This window comes from Urocampus carinirostris, unplaced genomic scaffold (assembly GCF_059441175.1).
Source record: "Urocampus carinirostris isolate Australia breed hairy pipefish unplaced genomic scaffold, RoL_Ucar_1.0 HiC_scaffold_41, whole genome shotgun sequence".
In the NCBI taxonomy this organism is placed as follows: domain Eukaryota; kingdom Metazoa; phylum Chordata; class Actinopteri; order Syngnathiformes; family Syngnathidae; genus Urocampus; species Urocampus carinirostris.
Genome location: NW_028283148.1, coordinates 42303 through 61706, shown reverse-complemented (window position 1 = coordinate 61706; position 19404 = coordinate 42303). Strand labels below are relative to the sequence as shown.

Sequence of the window (19404 nt, the reverse complement as noted above, 5' to 3'; positions counted from 1 at the left end):
GTTCAACCCTCACATGAAGCATAAGGTTCTCTTGTCGAGTTTTTGGAAATTAATTGAAAAAAGGGAGAGAAATTGGATTTTGATTTTGCGATTTCATTTTAAGATTACAGCTTCATTGGTGCAGCAGGTAGCACGTCAGTCTCATAATCTGAAGGTCGTGAGTTCAACCCTCACATGAAGCATAGTGTTCTCTTGTCGAGTTTTTGGAAATTAATAGGAAAAGGGAGAGAAATTGGATTTTGATTTTGCGATTTCATTTCAAGATTACAGCTTCATTGGCGCAGCAGGTAGCACGTCAGTCTCATAATCTGAAGGTCGTGAGTTCAACCCTCACATGAAGCATAGTGTTCTCTTGTCGAGTTTTTGGAAATTAATTGAAAAAAGGGAGAGAAATTGGATTTTGATTTTGCGAATTCATTTCAAGATTACAGCTTCATTGGCGCAGCAGGTAGCACGTCAGTCTCATAATCTGAAGGTCGTGAGTTCAACCCTCACATGAAGCATTGTGTTCTCTTGTCGAGTTTTTGGAAAAATAATTGAAAAAAGGGAGAGAAATTGGATTTTGATTTTGCGATTTCAATTGAAAATTACAGCTTCATTGGCGTAGCAGGTAGCACGTCAGTCTCATAATCTGAAGGTTGTGAGTTCAACCCTCACATGAAGCATAGTGTTCTCTTTTCGAGATTTTGAAGAATAATTGAAAAAAGGGAGAGGAATTGGATTTTGATTTTGCGATTTCAATTGAAAATTACAGCTTCATTGGCGCAGCAGGTAGCACGTCAGTCTCATAATCTGAAGGTCGTGAGTTCAACCCTCACATGAAGCATAGTGTTCCCTTGTCGAGTTTTTGAAGAATAATTGAAAAAAGGGAGAGGAATTGGATTTTGAATTTGCAATTTTAGTAAAGAATAATGGCTTCATTGGCGCAGCAGGTAGCACGGCAGTCTCATAGTCTGAAGGGCGTGAGTTCAACCCTCACATGAAGCATAGTGTTCTCTTGTCGAGTTTTTGGAAATTAATTGGAAAAAGGGAGAGAAATTTATTTTGATTTTGCGATTTCAATTGAAAATTACAGCTTCATTGGCGTAGCAGGTAGTACGTCAGTCTCATAATCTGAAGGTCGTGAGTTCAACCCTCACATGAAGCATAGTGTTCTCTTGTCGAGTTTTTGGAAATTAATCGAAAAAAGGGAGAGAAATTGGATTTTGATTTTGCGATTTCGTTTCAAGATTACAGCTTCATTGGCGCAGCAGGTAGCACGTCAGTCTCATAATCTGAAGGTCGTGAGTTCAACCCTCACATGAAGCATAGTGTTCTCTTGTCGAGACTTTGAAGAATAATTGAAAAAAGGGAGAGTAATTGGATTTTGATTTTGCGATTTCAATTGAAAATTACAGCTTCATTGGCGCAGCAGGTAGCACGTCAGTCTCATAATCTGAAGGTCGTGAGTTCAACTCTCACATGAAGCATTGTGTTCCCTTGTCGAGTTTTTGGAAATTAATTGAAAAAAGGGAGAGAAATTGGATTTTGATTTTGCGATCTCAATTGAAAATTACAGCTTCATTGGCGCAGCAGGTAGCACGCCAGTCTCATAATCTGAAGGTCGTGAGTTCAACCCTCACATGAAGCATTGTGTTCTCTTGTCGAGTTTTTGGAAAAATAATTGAAAAAAGGGAGAGAAATTGGATTTTGATTTTGCGATTTCAATTGAAAATTACAGCTTCATTGGCGTAGCAGGTAGTACGTCAGTCTCATAATCTGAAGGTCGAGAGTTCAACCCTCACATGAAGCATAGTGTTCTCTTGTCGAGTTTTTGGAAATTAATTGAAAAAAGGGAGAGAAATTGGATTTTGATTTTGCGATTTCATTTCAAGATTACAGCTTCATTGGCGCAGCAGGTAGCACGTCAGTCTCATAATCTGAAGGTCGTGAGTTCAACCCTCACATGAAGCATAGTGTTCTCTTGTCGAGTTTTTGGAAATTAATTGAAAAAAGGGAGAGAAATTGGATTTTGATTTTGCGATTTCATTTCAAGATTATAGCTTCTTTGGCGCAGCAGGTAGCACGTCAGTCTCATAATCTGAAGGTCGTGAGTTCAACCCTCACATGAAGCATAGTGTTCTCTTGTCGAGTTTTTGGAAATTAATTGAAAAAAGGGAGAGAAATTGGATTTTGATTTTGCGATTTCATTTCAAGATTACAGCTTCTTTGGCGCAGCAGGTAGCACGTCAGTCTCGTAATCTGAAGGTCGTGAGTTCAACCCTCACATGAAGCATAGTGTTCTCTTGTCGAGTTTTTGGAAATTAATTGAAAAAAGGGAGAGAAATTGGAATTTGATTTTGCGATTTCATTTCAAGATTACAGCTTCATTGGCGCAGCAGGTAGCACGTCAGTCTCATAATCTGAAGGTCGTGAGTTCAACCCTCACATGAAGCATAGTGTTCTCTTGTCGAGTTTTTGGAAATTAATAGGAAAAGGGAGAGAAATTGGATTTTGATTTTGCGATCTCAATTGAAAATTACAGCTTCATTGGCGTAGCAGGTAGTACGTCAGTCTCATAATCTGAAGGTCGTGAGTTCAACCCTCACATGAAGCATAGTGTTCTCTTGTCGAGTTTTTGGAAATTAATTGAAAAAAGGGAGAGAAATTGGATTTTGATTTTGCGAATTCATTTCAAGATTACAGCTTCATTGGCGCAGCAGGTAGCACGTCAGTCTCATAATCTGAAGGTCGTGAGTTCAACCCTCACATGAAGCATTGTGTTCTCTTGTCGAGTTTTTGGAAATTAATTGAAAAAAGGGAGAGAAATTGGATTTTGATTTTGCGATTTCAATTGAAAATTACAGCTTCATTGGCGCAGCAGGTAGCACGTCAGTCTCATAATCTGAAGGTCGTGAGTTCAACCCTCACATGAAGCATAGTGTTCTCTTGTCGAGTTTTTGGAAATTAATCGAAAAAAGGGAGAGAAATTGGATTTTGATTTTGCGATTTCGTTTCAAGATTACAGCTTCATTGGCGCAGCAGGTAGCACGTCAGTCTCATAATCTGAAGGTCGTGAGTTCAACCCTCACATGAAGCATTGTGTTCTCTTGTCGAGTTTTTGGAAATTAATTGAAAAAAGGGAGAGAAATTGGATTTTGATTTTGCGATCTCAATTGAAAATTACAGCTTCATTGGCGCAGCAGGTAGCACGCCAGTCTCATAATCTGAAGGTCGTGAGTTCAACCCTCACATGAAGCATTGTGTTCTCTTGTCGAGTTTTTGGAAAAATAATTGAAAAAAGGGAGAGAAATTGGATTTTGATTTTGCGATTTCAATTGAAAATTACAGCTTCATTGGCGTAGCAGGTAGTACGTCAGTCTCATAATCTGAAGGTCGAGAGTTCAACCCTCACATGAAGCATAGTGTTCTCTTGTCGAGTTTTTGGAAATTAATTGAAAAAAGGGAGAGAAATTGGATTTTGATTTTGCGATTTCATTTCAAGATTACAGCTTCATTGGCGCAGCAGGTAGCACGTCAGTCTCATAATCTGAAGGTCGTGAGTTCAACCCTCACATGAAGCATAGTGTTCTCTTGTCGAGTTTTTGGAAATTAATTGAAAAAAGGGAGAGAAATTGGATTTTGATTTTGCGATTTCAATTGAAAATTACAGCTTCATTGGCGTAGCAGGTAGCACGTCAGTCTCATAATCTGAAGGTCGTGAGTTCAACCCTCACATGAAGCATAGTGTTCTCTTGTCGAGTTTTTGGAAATTAATTGAAAAAAGGGAGAGAAATTGGATTTTGATTTTGCGATTTCATTTCAAGATTACAGCTTCATTGGCGCAGCAGGTAGCACGTCAGTCTCATAATCTGAAGGTCGTGAGTTCAACCCTCACATGAAGCATTGTGTTCTCTTGTCGAGTTTTTGGAAATTAATTGAAAAAAGGGAGAGAAATTGGATTTTGATTTTGCGATTTCAATTGAAAATTACAGCTTCATTGGCGTAGCAGGTAGTACGTCAGTCTCATAATCTGAAGGTCGTGAGTTCAACCCTCACATGAAGCATAGTGTTCTCTTGTCGAGTTTTTGGAAATTAATTGAAAAAAGGGAGAGAAATTGGATTTTGATTTTGCGATTTCATTTCAAGATTACAGCTTCTTTGGCGCAGCAGGTAGCACGTCAGTCTCATAATCTGAAGGTCGTGAGTTCAACCCTCATATGAAGCATTGTGTTCTCTTGTCGAGTTTTTGGAAATTAATTGAAAAAAGGGAGAGAAATTGGATTTTGATTTTGCGATTTCATTTCAAGATTACAGCTTCTTTGGCGCAGCAGGTAGCACGTCAGTCTCATAATCTGAAGGTCGTGAGTTCAACCCTCACATGAAGCATAGTGTTCTCTTGTCGAGTTTTTGGAAATTAATTGAAAAAAGGGAGAGAAATTGGAATTTGATTTTGCAATTTCATTTCAAGATTACAGCTTCATTGGCGCAGCAGGTAGCACGTCAGTCTCATAATCTGAAGGTCGTGAGTTCAAACCTCACATGAAGCATAGTGTTCTCTTGTCGAGTTTTTGGAAATTAATAGGAAAAAGGGAGAGAAATTGGATTTTGATTTTGCGATTTCATTTCAAGATTACAGCTTCATTGGCGCAGCAGGTAGCACGTCAGTCTCATAATCTGAAGGTCGTGAGTTCAACCCTCACATGAAGCATAAGGTTCTCTTGTCGAGTTTTTGGAAATTAATTGAAAAAAGGGAGAGAAATTGGATTTTGATTTTGCGATTTCATTTTAAGATTACAGCTTCATTGGTGCAGCAGGTAGCACGTCAGTCTCATAATCTGAAGGTCGTGAGTTCAACCCTCACATGAAGCATAGTGTTCTCTTGTCGAGTTTTTGGAAATTAATAGGAAAAGGGAGAGAAATTGGATTTTGATTTTGCGATTTCATTTCAAGATTACAGCTTCATTGGCGCAGCAGGTAGCACGTCAGTCTCATAATCTGAAGGTCGTGAGTTCAACCCTCACATGAAGCATAGTGTTCTCTTGTCGAGTTTTTGGAAATTAATTGAAAAAAGGGAGAGAAATTGGATTTTGATTTTGCGAATTCATTTCAAGATTACAGCTTCATTGGCGCAGCAGGTAGCACGTCAGTCTCATAATCTGAAGGTCGTGAGTTCAACCCTCACATGAAGCATTGTGTTCTCTTGTCGAGTTTTTGGAAATTAATTGAAAAAAGGGAGAGAAATTGGATTTTGATTTTGCGATTTCAATTGAAAATTACAGCTTCATTGGCGTAGCAGGTAGCACGTCAGTCTCATAATCTGAAGGTCGTGAGTTCAACCCTCACATGAAGCATAGTGTTCTCTTGTCGAGTTTTTGGAAGTTAATTGAAAAAAGGGAGAGAAATTGGATTTTGATTTTGCGATTTCATTTCAAGATTACAGCTTCATTGGCGCAGCAGGTAGCACGTCAGTCTCATAATCTGAAGGTCGTGAGTTCACTCCTCACATGAAGCATAGTGTTCTCTTGTCGAGTTTTTGGAAATTAATTGAAAAAAGGGAGAGAAATTGGATTTTGATTTTGCGATTTCAATTGAAAATTACAGCTTCATTGGCGTAGCAGGTAGCACGTCAGTCTCATAATCTGAAGGTCGTGAGTTCAACCCTCACATGAAGCATAGTGTTCTCTTGTCGAGTTTTTGGAAGTTAATTGAAAAAAGGGAGAGAAATTGGATTTTGATTTTGCGATTTCATTTCAAGATTACAGCTTCATTGGCGCAGCAGGTAGCACGTCAGTCTCATAATCTGAAGGTCGTGAGTTCACTCCTCACATGAAGCATAGTGTTCTCTTGTCGAGTTTTTGGAAATTAATTGAAAAAAGGGAGAGAAATTGGATTTTGATTTTGCGATTTCAATTGAAAATTACAGCTTCATTGGCACAGCAGGTAGCACGTCAGTCTCATAATCTGAAGGTCGTGAGTTCAACCCTCACATGAAGCATAGTGTTCTCTTGTCAAGATTTTGAAGAATAATTGAAAAAAAGGAAGGGGAATTGGATTTTGATTTTGTGATTTCAATTGAAAATGACAGCTTCATTGGCGCAGCAGGTAGCACGCCAGTCTCATAATCTGAAGGTCGTGAGTTCAACCCTCACATGAAGCATTGTGTTCTCTTGTCGAGTTTTTGGAAATTAATTGAAAAAAGGGAGAGAAATTGGATTTTGATTTTGCGATCTCAATTGAAAATTACAGCTTCATTGGTGCAGCAGGTAGCACGCCAGTCTCATAATCTGAAGGTCGTGAGTTCAACCCTCACATGAAGCATTGTGTTCTCTTGTCGAGTTTTTGGAAATTAATTGAAAAAAGGGAGAGAAATTGGATTTTGATTTTGCGATTTCAATTGAAAATTACAGCTTCATTGGCGTAGCAGGTAGTACGTCAGTCTCATAATCTGAAGGTTGTGAGTTCAACCCTCACATGAAGCATAGTGTTCTCTTGTCGAGTTTTTGGAAATTAATTGAAAAAAGGGAGAGAAATTGGATTTTGATTTTGCGATTTCATTTCAAGATTACAGCTTCTTTGGCGCAGCAGGTAGCACGTCAGTCTCATAATCTGAAGGTCGTGAGTTCAACCCTCACATGAAGCATAGTGTTCTCTTGTCGAGTTTTTGGAAATTAATAGGAAAAGGGAGAGAAATTGGATTTTGATTTTGTGATTTCATCTCAAGATTACAGCTTCTTTGGCGCAGCAGGTAGCACGTCAGTCTCATAATCTGAAGGTCGTGAGTTCAACCCTCACATGAAGCATAGTGTTCTCTTGTCGAGTTTTTGGAAGTTAATTGAAAAAAGGGAGAGAAATTGGATTTTGATTTTGCGATTTCATTTCAAGATTACAGCTTCATTGGCGCAGCAGGTAGCACGTCAGTCTCATAATCTGAAGGTCGTGAGTTCACTCCTCACATGAAGCATAGTGTTCTCTTGTCGAGTTTTTGGAAATTAATTGAAAAAAGGGAGAGAAATTGGATTTTGATTTTGCGATTTCATTTCAAGATTACAGCTTCATTGGCGCAGCAGGTAGCACGTCAGTCTCATAATCTGAAGGTCGTGAGTTCAACCCTCACATGAAGCATAGTGTTCTCTTGTCGAGTTTTTGGAAATTATTTCAAAAAAGGGAGAGAAATTGGATTTTGATTTTGCGATTTCAATTGAAAATTACAGCTTCATTGGCACAGCAGGTAGCACGTCAGTCTCATAATCTGAAGGTCGTGAGTTCAACCCTCACATGAAGCATTGTGTTCTCTTGTCGAGTTTTTGGAAATTAATTGAAAAAAGGGAGAGAAATTGGATTTTGATTTTGCGATCTCAATTGAAAATTACAGCTTCATTGGTGCAGCAGGTAGCACGCCAGTCTCATAATCTGAAGGTCGTGAGTTCACTCCTCACATGAAGCATTGTGTTCTCTTGTCGAGTTTTTGGAAATTAATTGAAAAAAGGGAGAGAAATTGGATTTTGATTTTGCGATTTCAATTGAAAATTACAGCTTCATTGGCGTAGCAGGTAGCACGTCAGTCTCATAATCTGAAGGTCGTGAGTTCAACCCTCACATGAAGCATAGTGTTCTCTTGTCGAGTTTTTGGAAATTAATTGAAAAAAGGGAGAGAAATTGGATTTTGATTTTGCGATTTCAATTGAAAATTACAGCTTCATTGGCGTAGCAGGTAGCACGTCAGTCTCATAATCTGAAGGTCGTGAGTTCAACCCTCACATGAAGCATTGTGTTCTCTTGTTGAGTTTTTGGAAATTAATTGAAAAAAGGGAGAGAAATTGGATTTTGATTTTGCGATTTCAATTGAAAATTACAGCTTCATTGGCGTAGCAGGTAGTACGTCAGTCTCATAATCTGAAGGTCGTGAGTTCAACCCTCACATGAAGCATAGTGTTCTCTTGTCGAGTTTTTGGAAATTAATTGAAAAAAGGGAGAGAAATTGGATTTTGATTTTGCGATTTCATTTCAAGATTACAGCTTCATTGGCGCAGCAGGTAGCACGTCAGTCTCATAATCTGAAGGTCGTGAGTTCAACCCTCACATGAAGCATAGTGTTCTCTTGTCGAGTTTTTGGAAATTAATTGAAAAAAGGGAGAGAAATTGGATTTTGATTTTGCGATTTCAATTGAAAATTACAGCTTCATTGGCGTAGCAGGTAGTACGTCAGTCTCATAATCTGAAGGTCGTGAGTTCAACCCTCACATGAAGCATAGTGTTCTCTTGTCGAGTTTTTGGAAATTAATTGAAAAAAGGGAGAGAAATTGGATTTTGATTTTGCGATTTCAATTGAAAATTACAGCTTCATTGGCGTAGCAGGTAGCACGTCAGTCTCATAATCTGAAGGTTGTGAGTTCAACCCTCACATGAAGCATAGTGTTCTCTTGTCGAGACTTTGAAGAATAATTGAAAAAAGGGAGAGTAATTGGATTTTGATTTTGCGATTTCAATTGAAAATTACAGCTTCATTGGCGCAGCAGGTAGCACGTCAGTCTCATAATCTGAAGGTCGTGAGTTCAACCCTCACATGAAGCATTGTGTTCTCTTGTCGAGTTTTTGGAAATTAATTGAAAAAAGGGAGAGAAATTGGATTTTGATTTTGCGATCTCAATTGAAAATAACAGCTTCATTGGCGCAGCAGGTAGCACGCCAGTCTCATAATCTGAAGGTCGTGAGTTCAACCCTCACATGAAGCATTGTGTTCTCTTGTCGAGTTTTTGGAAATTAATTGAAAAAAGGGAGAGAAATTGGATTTTGATTTTGCGATTTCAATTGAAAATTACAGCTTCATTGGCGTAGCAGGTAGTACGTCAGTCTCATAATCTGAAGGTCGAGAGTTCAACCCTCACATGAAGCATAGTGTTCTCTTGTCGAGTTTTTGGAAATTAATAGGAAAAAGGGAGAGAAATTGGATTTTGATTTTGCGATTTCATTTCAAGATTACAGCTTCATTGGCGCAGCAGGTAGCACGTCAGTCTCATAATCTGAAGGTCGTGAGTTCAACCCTCACATGAAGCATAGTGTTCTCTTGTCGAGTTTTTGGAAATTAATAGGAAAAAGGGAGAGAAATTGGATTTTGATTTTGCGATTTCATTTCAAGATTACAGCTTCATTGGCGCAGCAGGTAGCACGTCAGTCTCATAATCTGAAGGTCGTGAGTTCAACCCTCACATGAAGCATTGTGTTCTCTTGTCGAGTTTTTGGAAATTAATTGAAAAAAGGGAGAGAAATTGGATTTTGATTTTGCGATCTGAATTGAAAATTACAGCTTCATTGGCGCAGCAGGTAGCACGCCAGTCTCATAATCTGAAGGTCGTGAGTTCAACCCTCACATGAAGCATTGTGTTCTCTTGTCGAGTTTTTGGAAATTAATTGAAAAAAGGGAGAGAAATTGGATTTTGATTTTGCGATTTCAATTGAAAATTACAGCTTCATTGGCGTAGCAGGTAGTACGTAAGTCTCATAATCTGAAGGTCGTGAGTTCAACCCTCACATGAAGCAGAGTGTTCTCTTGTCGAGTTTTTGGAAATTAATTGAAAAAAGGGAGAGAAATTGGATTTTGATTTTGCGATTTCATTTCAAGATTACAGCTTCATTGGCGCAGCAGGTAGCACGTCAGTCTCATAATCTGAAGGTCGTGAGTTCAACCCTCACATGAAGCATAGTGTTCTCTTGTCGAGTTTTTGGAAATTAATTGAAAAAAGGGAGAGAAATTGGATTTTGATTTTGCGATTTCAATTGAAAATTACAGCTTCATTGGCGTAGCAGGTAGCACGTCAGTCTCATAATCTGAAGGTCGTGAGTTCAACCCTCACATGAAGCATAGTGTTCTCTTGTCGAGTTTTTGGAAGTTAATTGAAAAAAGGGAGAGAAATTGGATTTTGATTTTGCGATTTCATTTCAAGATTACAGCTTCATTGGCGCAGCAGGTAGCACGTCAGTCTAATAATCTGAAGGTCGTGAGTTCACTCCTCACATGAAGCATAGTGTTCTCTTGTCGAGTTTTTGGAAATTAATTGAAAAAAGGGAGAGAAATTGGATTTTGATTTTGCGATTTCATTTCAAGATTACAGCTTCATTGGCGCAGCAGGTAGCACGTCAGTCTCATAATCTGAAGGTCGTGAGTTCAACCCTCACATGAAGCATTGTGTTCTCTTGTCGAGTTTTTGGAAATTAATTGAAAAAAGGGAGAGAAATTGGATTTTGATTTTGCGATCTCAATTGAAAATTACAGCTTCATTGGTGCAGCAGGTAGCACGCCAGTCTCAAAATCTGAAGGTCGTGAGTTCAACCCTCACATGAAGCATTGTGTTCTCTTGTCGAGTTTTTGGAAATTAATTGAAAAAAGGGAGAGAAATTGGATTTTGATTTTGCGATTTCAATTGAAAATTACAGCTTCATTGGCGTAGCAGGTAGTACGTCAGTCTCATAATCTGAAGGTCGTGAGTTCAACCCTCACATGAAGCATAGTGTTCTCTTGTCGAGTTTTTGGAAATTAATTGAAAAAAGGGAGAGAAATTGGATTTTGATTTTGCGATTTCATTTCAAGATTACAGCTTCATTGGCGCAGCAGGTAGCACGTCAGTCTCATAATCTGAAGGTCGTGAGTTCAACCCTCACATGAAGCATAGTGTTCTCTTGTCGAGTTTTTGGAAATTAATTGAAAAAAGGGAGAGAAATTGGATTTTGATTTTGCGATTTCAATTGAAAATTACAGCTTCATTGGCGTAGCAGGTAGTACGTCAGTCTCATAATCTGAAGGTTGTGAGTTCAACCCTCACATGAAGCATAGTGTTCTCTTGTCGAGATTTTGAAGAATATTTGAAAAAAGGGAGAGGAATTGGATTTTAATTTTGCGATTTCAATTGAAAATTACAGCTTCATTGGCGCAGCAGGTAGCACGTCAGTCTCATAATCTGAAGGTTGTGAGTTCAACCCTCACATGAAGCATAGTGTTCTCTTGTCGAGTTTTTGGAAATTAATTGAAAAAAGGGAGAGAAATTGGATTTTGATTTTGCGATTTCAGTTGAAAATTACAGCTTCATTGGCGTAGCAGGTAGCACGTCAGTCTCATAATCTGAAGGTTGTGAGTTTCACCCTCACATGAAGCATAGTGTTCTCTTTTCGAGATTTTGAAGAATAATTGAAAAAAGGGAGAGGAATTGGATTTTGATTTTGCGATTTCAATTGAAAATTACAGCTTCATTGGCGCAGCAGGTAGCACGTCAGTCTCATAATCTGAAGGTCGTGAGTTCAACCCTCACATGAAGCATAGTGTTCCCTTGTCGAGTTTTTGAAGAATAATTGAAAAAAGGGAGAGGAATTGGATTTTGAATTTGCAATTTTAGTAAAGAATAATGGCTTCATTGGCGCAGCAGGTAGCACGGCAGTCTCATAATCTGAAGGGCGTGAGTTCAACCCTCACATGAAGCATAGTGTTCTCTTGTCGAGTTTTTGGAAATTAATTGAAAAAAGGGAGAGAAATTGGATTTTGATTTTGCGATCTCAATTGAAAATTACAGCTTCATTGGCGCAGCAGGTAGCACGTCAGTCTCATAATCTGAAGGTCGTGAGTTCAACCCTCACATGAAGCATTGTGTTCTCTTGTCGAGTTTTGGGAAATTAATTGAAAAAAGGGAGAGAAATTGGATTCTGATTTTGCGATTTCATTTCAAAATTACAGCTTCATTGGCGCAGCAGGTAGCACGCCAGTCTCATAATCTGAAGGTCGTGAGTTCAACCCTCACATGAAGCATAGTGTTCTCTTGTCGAGTTTTTGGAAATTAATTGAAAAAAGGGAGAGAAATTGGATTTTGATTTTGCGATCTCAATTAAAAATTACAGCTTCATTGGTGCAGCAGGTAGCACGCCAGTCTCATAATCTGAAGGTCGTGAGTTCAACCCTCACATGAAGCATCGTGTTCTCTTGTCGAGTTTTTGGAAATTAATTGAAAAAAGGGAGAGAAATTGGATTTTGATTTTGCGATCTCAATTGAAAATTACAGCTTCATTGGTGCAGCAGGTAGCACGCCAGTCTCAAAATCTGAAGGTCGTGAGTTCAACCCTCACATGAAGCATTGTGTTCTCTTGTCGAGTTTTTGGAAATTAATTGAAAAAAGGGAGAGAAATTGGATTTTGATTTTGCGATTTCAATTGAAAATTACAGCTTCATTGGCGTAGCAGGTAGTACGTCAGTCTCATAATCTGAAGGTCGTGAGTTCAACCCTCACATGAAGCATAGTGTTCTCTTGTCGAGTTTTTGGAAATTAATTGAAAAAAGGGAGAGAAATTGGATTTTGATTTTGCGATTTCATTTCAAGATTACAGCTTCATTGGCGCAGCAGGTAGCACGTCAGTCTCATAATCTGAAGGTTGTGAGTTCAACCCTCACATGAAGCATAGTGTTCTCTTGTCGAGATTTTGAAGAATATTTGAAAAAAGGGAGAGGAATTGGATTTTAATTTTGCGATTTCAATTGAAAATTACAGCTTCATTGGCGCAGCAGGTAGCACGTCAGTCTCATAATCTGAAGGTTGTGAGTTCAACCCTCACATGAAGCATAGTGTTCTCTTGTCGAGTTTTTGGAAATTAATTGAAAAAAGGGAGAGAAATTGGATTTTGATTTTGCGATTTCAGTTGAAAATTACAGCTTCATTGGCGTAGCAGGTAGCACGTCAGTCTCATAATCTGAAGGTTGTGAGTTTCACCCTCACATGAAGCATAGTGTTCTCTTTTCGAGATTTTGAAGAATAATTGAAAAAAGGGAGAGGAATTGGATTTTGATTTTGCGATTTCAATTGAAAATTACAGCTTCATTGGCGCAGCAGGTAGCACGTCAGTCTCATAATCTGAAGGTCGTGAGTTCAACCCTCACATGAAGCATAGTGTTCCCTTGTCGAGTTTTTGAAGAATAATTTAAAAAAGGGAGAGGAATTGGATTTTGAATTTGCAATTTTAGTAAAGAATAATGGCTTCATTGGCGCAGCAGGTAGCACGGCAGTCTCATAATCTGAAGGGCGTGAGTTCAACCCTCACATGAAGCATAGTGTTCTCTTGTCGAGTTTTTGGAAATTAATTGAAAAAAGGCAGAGAAATTGGATTTTGTCTTTGCGATCTCAATTGAAAATTACAGCTTCATTGGCGCAGCAGGTAGCACGTCAGTCTCATAATCTGAAGGTCGTGAGTTCAACCCTCACATGAAGCATTGTGTTCTCTTGTCGAGTTTTTGGAAATTAATTGAAAAAAGGGAGAGAAATTGGATTCTGATTTTGCGATTTCATTTCAAGATTACAGCTTCATTGGCGCAGCAGGTAGCACGTCAGTCTCATAATCTGAAGGTCGTGATTTCAACCCTCACATGAAGCATAGTGTTCTCTTGTCGAGTTTTTGGAAATTAATTGAAAAAAGGGAGAGAAATTGGATTTTGATTTTGCGATTTCAATTGAAAAAAACAGCTTCATTGGCGTAGCAGGTAGTACGTCAGTCTCATAATCTGAAGGTCGTGAGTTCAACCCTCACATGAAGCATAGTGTTCTCTTGTCGAGTTTTTGGAAATTAATCGAAAAAAGGGAGAGAAATTGGATTTTGATTTTGCGATTTCGTTTCAAGATTACAGCTTCATTGGCGCAGCAGGTAGCACGTCAGTCTCATAATCTGAAGGTCGTGAGTTCAACCCTCACATGAAGCATAGTGTTCTCTTGTCGAGTTTTTGGAAATTAATTGAAAAAAGGGAGAGAAATTGGATTTTGATTTTGCGATTTCAATTGAAAATTACAGCTTCATTGGCGTAGCAGGTAGCACGTCAGTCTCATAAACTGAAGGTTGTGAGTTCAACCCTCACATGAAGCATAGTGTTCTCTTGTCGAGATTTTGAAGAATAATTGAAAAAAGGGAGAGAAATTGGATTTTGATTTTGCGATTTCAATTGAAAATTACAGCTTCATTGGCGTAGCAGGTAGCACGTCAGTCTCATAAACTGAAGGTTGTGAGTTCAACCCTCACATGAAGCATTGTGTTCTCTTGTCGAGTTTTTGGAAATTAATTGAAAAAAGGGAGAGAAATTGGATTTTGATTTTGCGATCTCAATTGAAAATTACAGCTTCATTGGCGCAGCAGGTAGCACGCCAGTCTCATAATCTGAAGGTCGTGAGTTCAACCCTGACATGAAGCATAGTGTTCTCTTGTTGAGTTTTTTGAAATTAATTGAAAAAAGGGAGAGAAATTGGATTTTGATTTTGCGATTTCGTTTCAAGATTACAGCTTCATTGGCGCAGCAGGTAGCACGTCAGTCTCATAATCTGAAGGTCGTGAGTTCAACCCTCACATGAAGCATAGTGTTCTCTTGTCGAGTTTTTGGAAATTAATTGAAAAAAGGGAGAGAAATTGGATTTTGATTTTGCGATTTCATTTCAAGATTACAGCTTCATTGGCGCAGCAGGTAGCACGTCAGTCTCATAATCTGAAGGTCGTGAGTTCAACCCTCACATGAAGCATAGTGTTCTCTTGTCGAGTTTTTGGAAATTAATAGGAAAAAGGGAGAGAAATTGGATTTTGATTTTGCAATTTCATTTCAAGATTACAGCTTCATTGGCGCAGCAGGTAGCACGTCAGTCTCATAATCTGAAGGTCGTGAGTTCAACCCTCACATGAAGCATAGTGTTCTCTTGTCGAGTTTTTGGAAATTAATTGAAAAATGGGAGAGAAATTGGATTTTGATTTTGCGATCTCAATTGAAAATTACAGCTTCATTGGCGCAGCAGGTAGCACGTCAGTCTCATAATCTGAAAGTCGTGAGTTCAACCCTCACATGAAGCATAGTGTTCTCTTGTCGTGTTTTTGGAAATTAATTGAAAAAAGGGAGAGAAATTGGATTTTGATTTTGCGATTTCATTTTAAGATTACAGCTTCATTGGCGCAGCAGGTAGCACGTCAGTCTCATAATCTGAAGGCCGTGAGTTCAACCCTCACATGAAGCATAGTGTTCTCTTGTCGAGTTTTTGGAAATTAATTGGAAAAAGGGAGAGGAATTGGATTTTGATTTTGCGATTTCAATTGAAAATTACAGCTTCATTGGCGCAGCAGGTAGCACGTCAGTCTCATAATCTGAAGGTTGTGAGTTCAACCCTCACATGAAGCATAGTGTTCTCTTGTCGAGTTTTTGGAAATTAATTGAAAAAAGGGAGAGAAATTGGATTTTGATTTTGCGATTTCAATTGAAAATTACAGCTTCATTGGCGTAGCAGGTAGTACGTCAGTCTCATAATCTGAAGGTCGTGAGTTCAACCCTCACGTGAAGCATAGTGTTCTCTTGTCGAGTTTTTGGAAATTAATTGAAAAAAGGGAGAGAAATTGGATTTTGATTTTGCGATCTCAATTGAAAATTACAGCTTCATTGGCGTAGCAGGTAGTACGTCAGTCTCATAATCTGAAGGTCGTGAGTTCAACCCTCACGTGAAGCATAGTGTTCTCTTGTCGAGTTTTTGGAAATTAATTGAAAAAAGGGAGAGAAATTGGATTTTGATTTTGCGATTTCATTTCAAGATTACAGCTTCATTGGCGCAGCAGGTAGCACGTCAGTCTCATAATCTGAAGGTCGTGAGTTCAACCCTCACGTGAAGCATAGTGTTCTCTTGTCGAGTTTTTGGAAATTAATTGAAAAAAGGGACAGAAATTGGATTTTGATTTTGCGATTTCAATTGAAAATTACAGCTTCATTGGCGCAGCAGGTAGCACGTCAGTCTCATAATCTGAAGGTCGTGAGTTCAACCCTCACATGAAGCATTGTGTTCTCTTGTTGAGTTTTTGGAAATTAATTGAAAAAAGGGAGAGAAATTGGATTTTGATTTTGCGATTTCAATTGAAAATTACAGCTTCATTGGCGTAGCAGGTAGTACGTCAGTCTCATAATCTGAAGGTCGTGAGTTCAACCCTCACATGAAGCATAGTGTTCTCTTGTCGAGTTTTTGGAAATTAATTGAAAAAAGGGAGAGAAATTGGATTTTGATTTTGCGATTTCATTTCAAGATTACAGCTTCATTGGCGCAGCAGGTAGCACGTCAGTCTCATAATCTGAAGGTCGTGAGTTCAACCCTCACATGAAGCATAGTGTTCTCTTGTCGAGTTTTTGGAAATTAATTGAAAAAAGGGACAGAAATTGGATTTTGATTTTGCGATTTCAATTGAAAATTACAGCTTCATTGGCGTAGCAGGTAGTACGTCAGTCTCATAATCTGAAGGTCGTGAGTTCAACCCTCACATGAAGCATAGTGTTCTCTTGTTGAGTTTTTGGAAATTAATTGAAAAAAGGGAGAGAAATTGGATTTTGATTTTGCGATTTCAATTGAAAATTACAGCTTCATTGGCGTAGCAGGTAGTACGTCAGTCTCATAATCTGAAGGTCGTGAGTTCAACCCTCACATGAAGCATAGTGTTCTCTTGTCGAGTTTTTGGAAATTAATTGAAAAAAGGGAGAGAAATTGGATTTTGATTTTGCGATTTCATTTCAAGATTACAGCTTCATTGGCGCAGCAGGTAGCACGTCAGTCTCATAATCTGAAGGTCGTGAGTTCAACCCTCACATGAAGCATAGTGTTCTCTTGTCGAGTTTTTGGAAATTAATTGAAAAAAGGGAGAGAAATTGGATTTTGATTTTGCGATTTCAATTGAAAATTACAGCTTCATTGGCGTAGCAGGTAGTACGTCAGTCTCATAATCTGAAGGTCGTGAGTTCAACCCTCACATGAAGCATAGTGTTCTCTTGTCGAGTTTTTGGAAATTAATTGAAAAAAGGGAGAGAAATTGGATTTTGATTTTGCGATTTCATTTCAAGATTACAGCTTCATTGGCGCAGCAGGTAGCACGTCAGTCTCATAATCTGAAGGTCGTGAGTTCAACCCTCACATGAAGCATAGTGTTCTCTTGTCGAGTTTTTGGAAATTAATTGAAAAAAGGGAGAGAAATTGGATTTTGATTTTGCGATTTCAATTGAAAATTACAGCTTAATTGGCGTAGCAGGTAGTACGTCAGTCTCATAATCTGAAGGTCGTGAGTTCAACCCTCACATGAAACATAGTGTTCTCTTGTCGAGTTTTTGGAAATTAATTGAAAAAAGGGAGAGAAATTGGATTTTGATTTTGCGATTTCAATTGAAAATTACAGCTTCATTGGCGTAGCAGGTAGTACGTCAGTCTCATAATCTGAAGGTCGTGAGTTCAACCCTCACATGAAGCATAGTGTTCTCTTGTCGAGTTTTTGGAAATTAATTGAAAAAAGGGAGAGAAAATGGATTTTGATTTTGCGATTTCAATTGAAAATTACAGCTTCATTGGCGTAGCAGGTAGCACGTCAGTCTCATAATCTGAAGGTTGTGAGTTCAACCCTCACATGAAGCATAGTGTTCTCTTGTCGAGATTTTGAAGAATAATTGAAAAAAGGAAGGGGAATTGGATTTTGATTTTGCGATTTCTATTGAAAATTACAGCTTCATTGGCGTAGCAGGTAGTACGTCAGTCTCATAATCTGAAGGTCGTGAGTTCAACCCTCACATGAAGCATAGTGTTCTCTTGTCGAGTTTTTGGAAATTAATTGAAAAAAGGGAGAGAAATTGGATTTTGATTTTGCGATCTCAATTGAAAATTACAGCTTCATTGGCGCAGCAGGTAGCACGCCAGTCTCATAATCTGAAGGTCGTGAGTTCAACCCTCACATGAAGCATTGTGTTCTCTTGTCGAGTTTTTGGAAATTAATTGAAAAAAGGGAGAGAAATTGGATTTTGATTTTGCGATTTCAATTGAAAATTACAGCTTCATTGGCGTAGCAGGTAGTACGTCAGTCTCATAATCTGAAGGTCGTGAGTTTAACCCTCACATGAAGCATAGTGTTCTCTTGTCGAGTTTTTGGAAAGTAATTGAAAAAAGGGAGAGAAATTGGATTTTGATTTTGCGATTTCATTTCAAGATTACAGCTTCATTGGCGCAGCAGGTAGCACGTCAGTCTCATAATCTGAAGGTCGTGAGTTCAACCCTCACATGAAGCATAGTGTTCTCTTGTCGAGTTTTTGGAAATTAATTGAAAAAAGGGAGAGAAATTGGATTTTGATTTTGCGATTTCAATTGAAAATTACAGCTTCATTGGCGTAGCAGGTAGCACGTCAGTCTCATAATCTGAAGGTTGTGAGTTCAACCCTCACATGAAGCATAGTGTTCTCTTGTCGAGATTTTGAAGAATAATTGAAAAAAGGAAGGGGAATTGGATTTTGATTTTGCGATTTCAATTGAAAATTACAGCTTCATTGGCGCAGCAGGTAGCACGTCAGTCTCATAATCTGAAGGTCGTGAGTTCAACCCTCACATGAAGCATTGTGTTCTCTTGTTGAGTTTTTGGAAATTAATTGAAAAAAGGGAGAGAAATTGGATTTTGATTTTGCGATCTCAATTGAAAATTACAGCTTCATTGGCGCAGCAGGTAGCACGCCAGTCTCATAATCTGAAGGTCGTGAGTTCAACCCTCACATGAAGCATTGTGTTCTCTTGTCGAGTTTTTGGAAATTAATTGAAAAAAGGGAGAGAAATTGGATTTTGATTTTGCGATTTCAATTGAAAATTACAGCTTCATTGGCGTAGCAGGTAGTACGTCAGTCTCATAATCTGAAGGTCGTGAGTTCAACCCTCACATGAAGCATAGTGTTCTCTTGTCGAGTTTTTGGAAATTAATTGAAAAAAGGGAGAGAAATTGGATTTTGATTTTGCGATTTCATTTCAAGATTACAGCTTCATTGGCGCAGCAGGTAGCACGTCAGTCTCATAATCTGAAGGTCGTGAGTTCAACCCTCACATGAAGCATAGTGTTCTCTTGTCGAGTTTTTGGAAATTAATTGAAAAAAGGGAGAGAAATTGGATTTTGATTTTGCGATTTCAATTGAAAATTACAGCTTCATTGGCGTAGCAGGTAGCACGTCAGTTTCATAATCTGAAGGTTGTGAGTTCAATCCTCATATGAAGCATAGTGTTCTCTTGTCGAGTTTTTGGAAATTAATTGAAAAAAGGGAGAGAAATTGGATTTTGATTTTGCGATTTCATTTCAAGATTACAGCTTCATTGGCGCAGCAGGTAGCACGTCAGTCTCATAATCTGAAGGTCGTGAGTTCAACCCTCACATGAAGCATAGTGTTCTCTTGTCGAGTTTTTGGAAATTAATTGAAAAAAGAGAGAGAAATTGGATTTTGATTTTGCGATTTCAATTGAAAATTACAGCTTCATTGGCGTAGCAGGTAGTACGTCAGTCTCATAATCTGAAGGTCGTGAGTTCCACCCTCACATGAAGCATAGTGTTCTCTTGTCGAGTTTTTGGAAATTAATTGAAAAAAGAGAGAGAAATTGGATTTTGATT

The 19404-nt window shown here is 38.5% G+C and overlaps 4 non-coding genes across 4 annotated transcripts; all 4 read left to right on the top strand.

Annotated features, from left to right (window-relative positions):
* The first annotated feature begins 2202 nt into the window (after positions 1 to 2202).
* trnat-cgu (transfer RNA threonine (anticodon CGU)) lies at positions 2203 to 2275 on the top strand. The gene has a single exon. It is a non-coding gene; the product is annotated as a tRNA-Thr (tRNA).
* Positions 2276 to 9929: 7654 nt separating this feature from the next.
* On the top strand, positions 9930 to 10002 carry trnai-aau (transfer RNA isoleucine (anticodon AAU)). The gene has a single exon. It is a non-coding gene; the product is annotated as a tRNA-Ile (tRNA).
* A 249-nt stretch (positions 10003 to 10251) lies between these two features.
* trnal-caa (transfer RNA leucine (anticodon CAA)) lies at positions 10252 to 10324 on the top strand. Its single transcript has one exon. It is a non-coding gene; the product is annotated as a tRNA-Leu (tRNA).
* A 1698-nt stretch (positions 10325 to 12022) lies between these two features.
* trnal-caa (transfer RNA leucine (anticodon CAA)) lies at positions 12023 to 12095 on the top strand. The gene has a single exon. It is a non-coding gene; the product is annotated as a tRNA-Leu (tRNA).
* The last annotated feature ends 7309 nt before the right edge of the window (positions 12096 to 19404 follow it).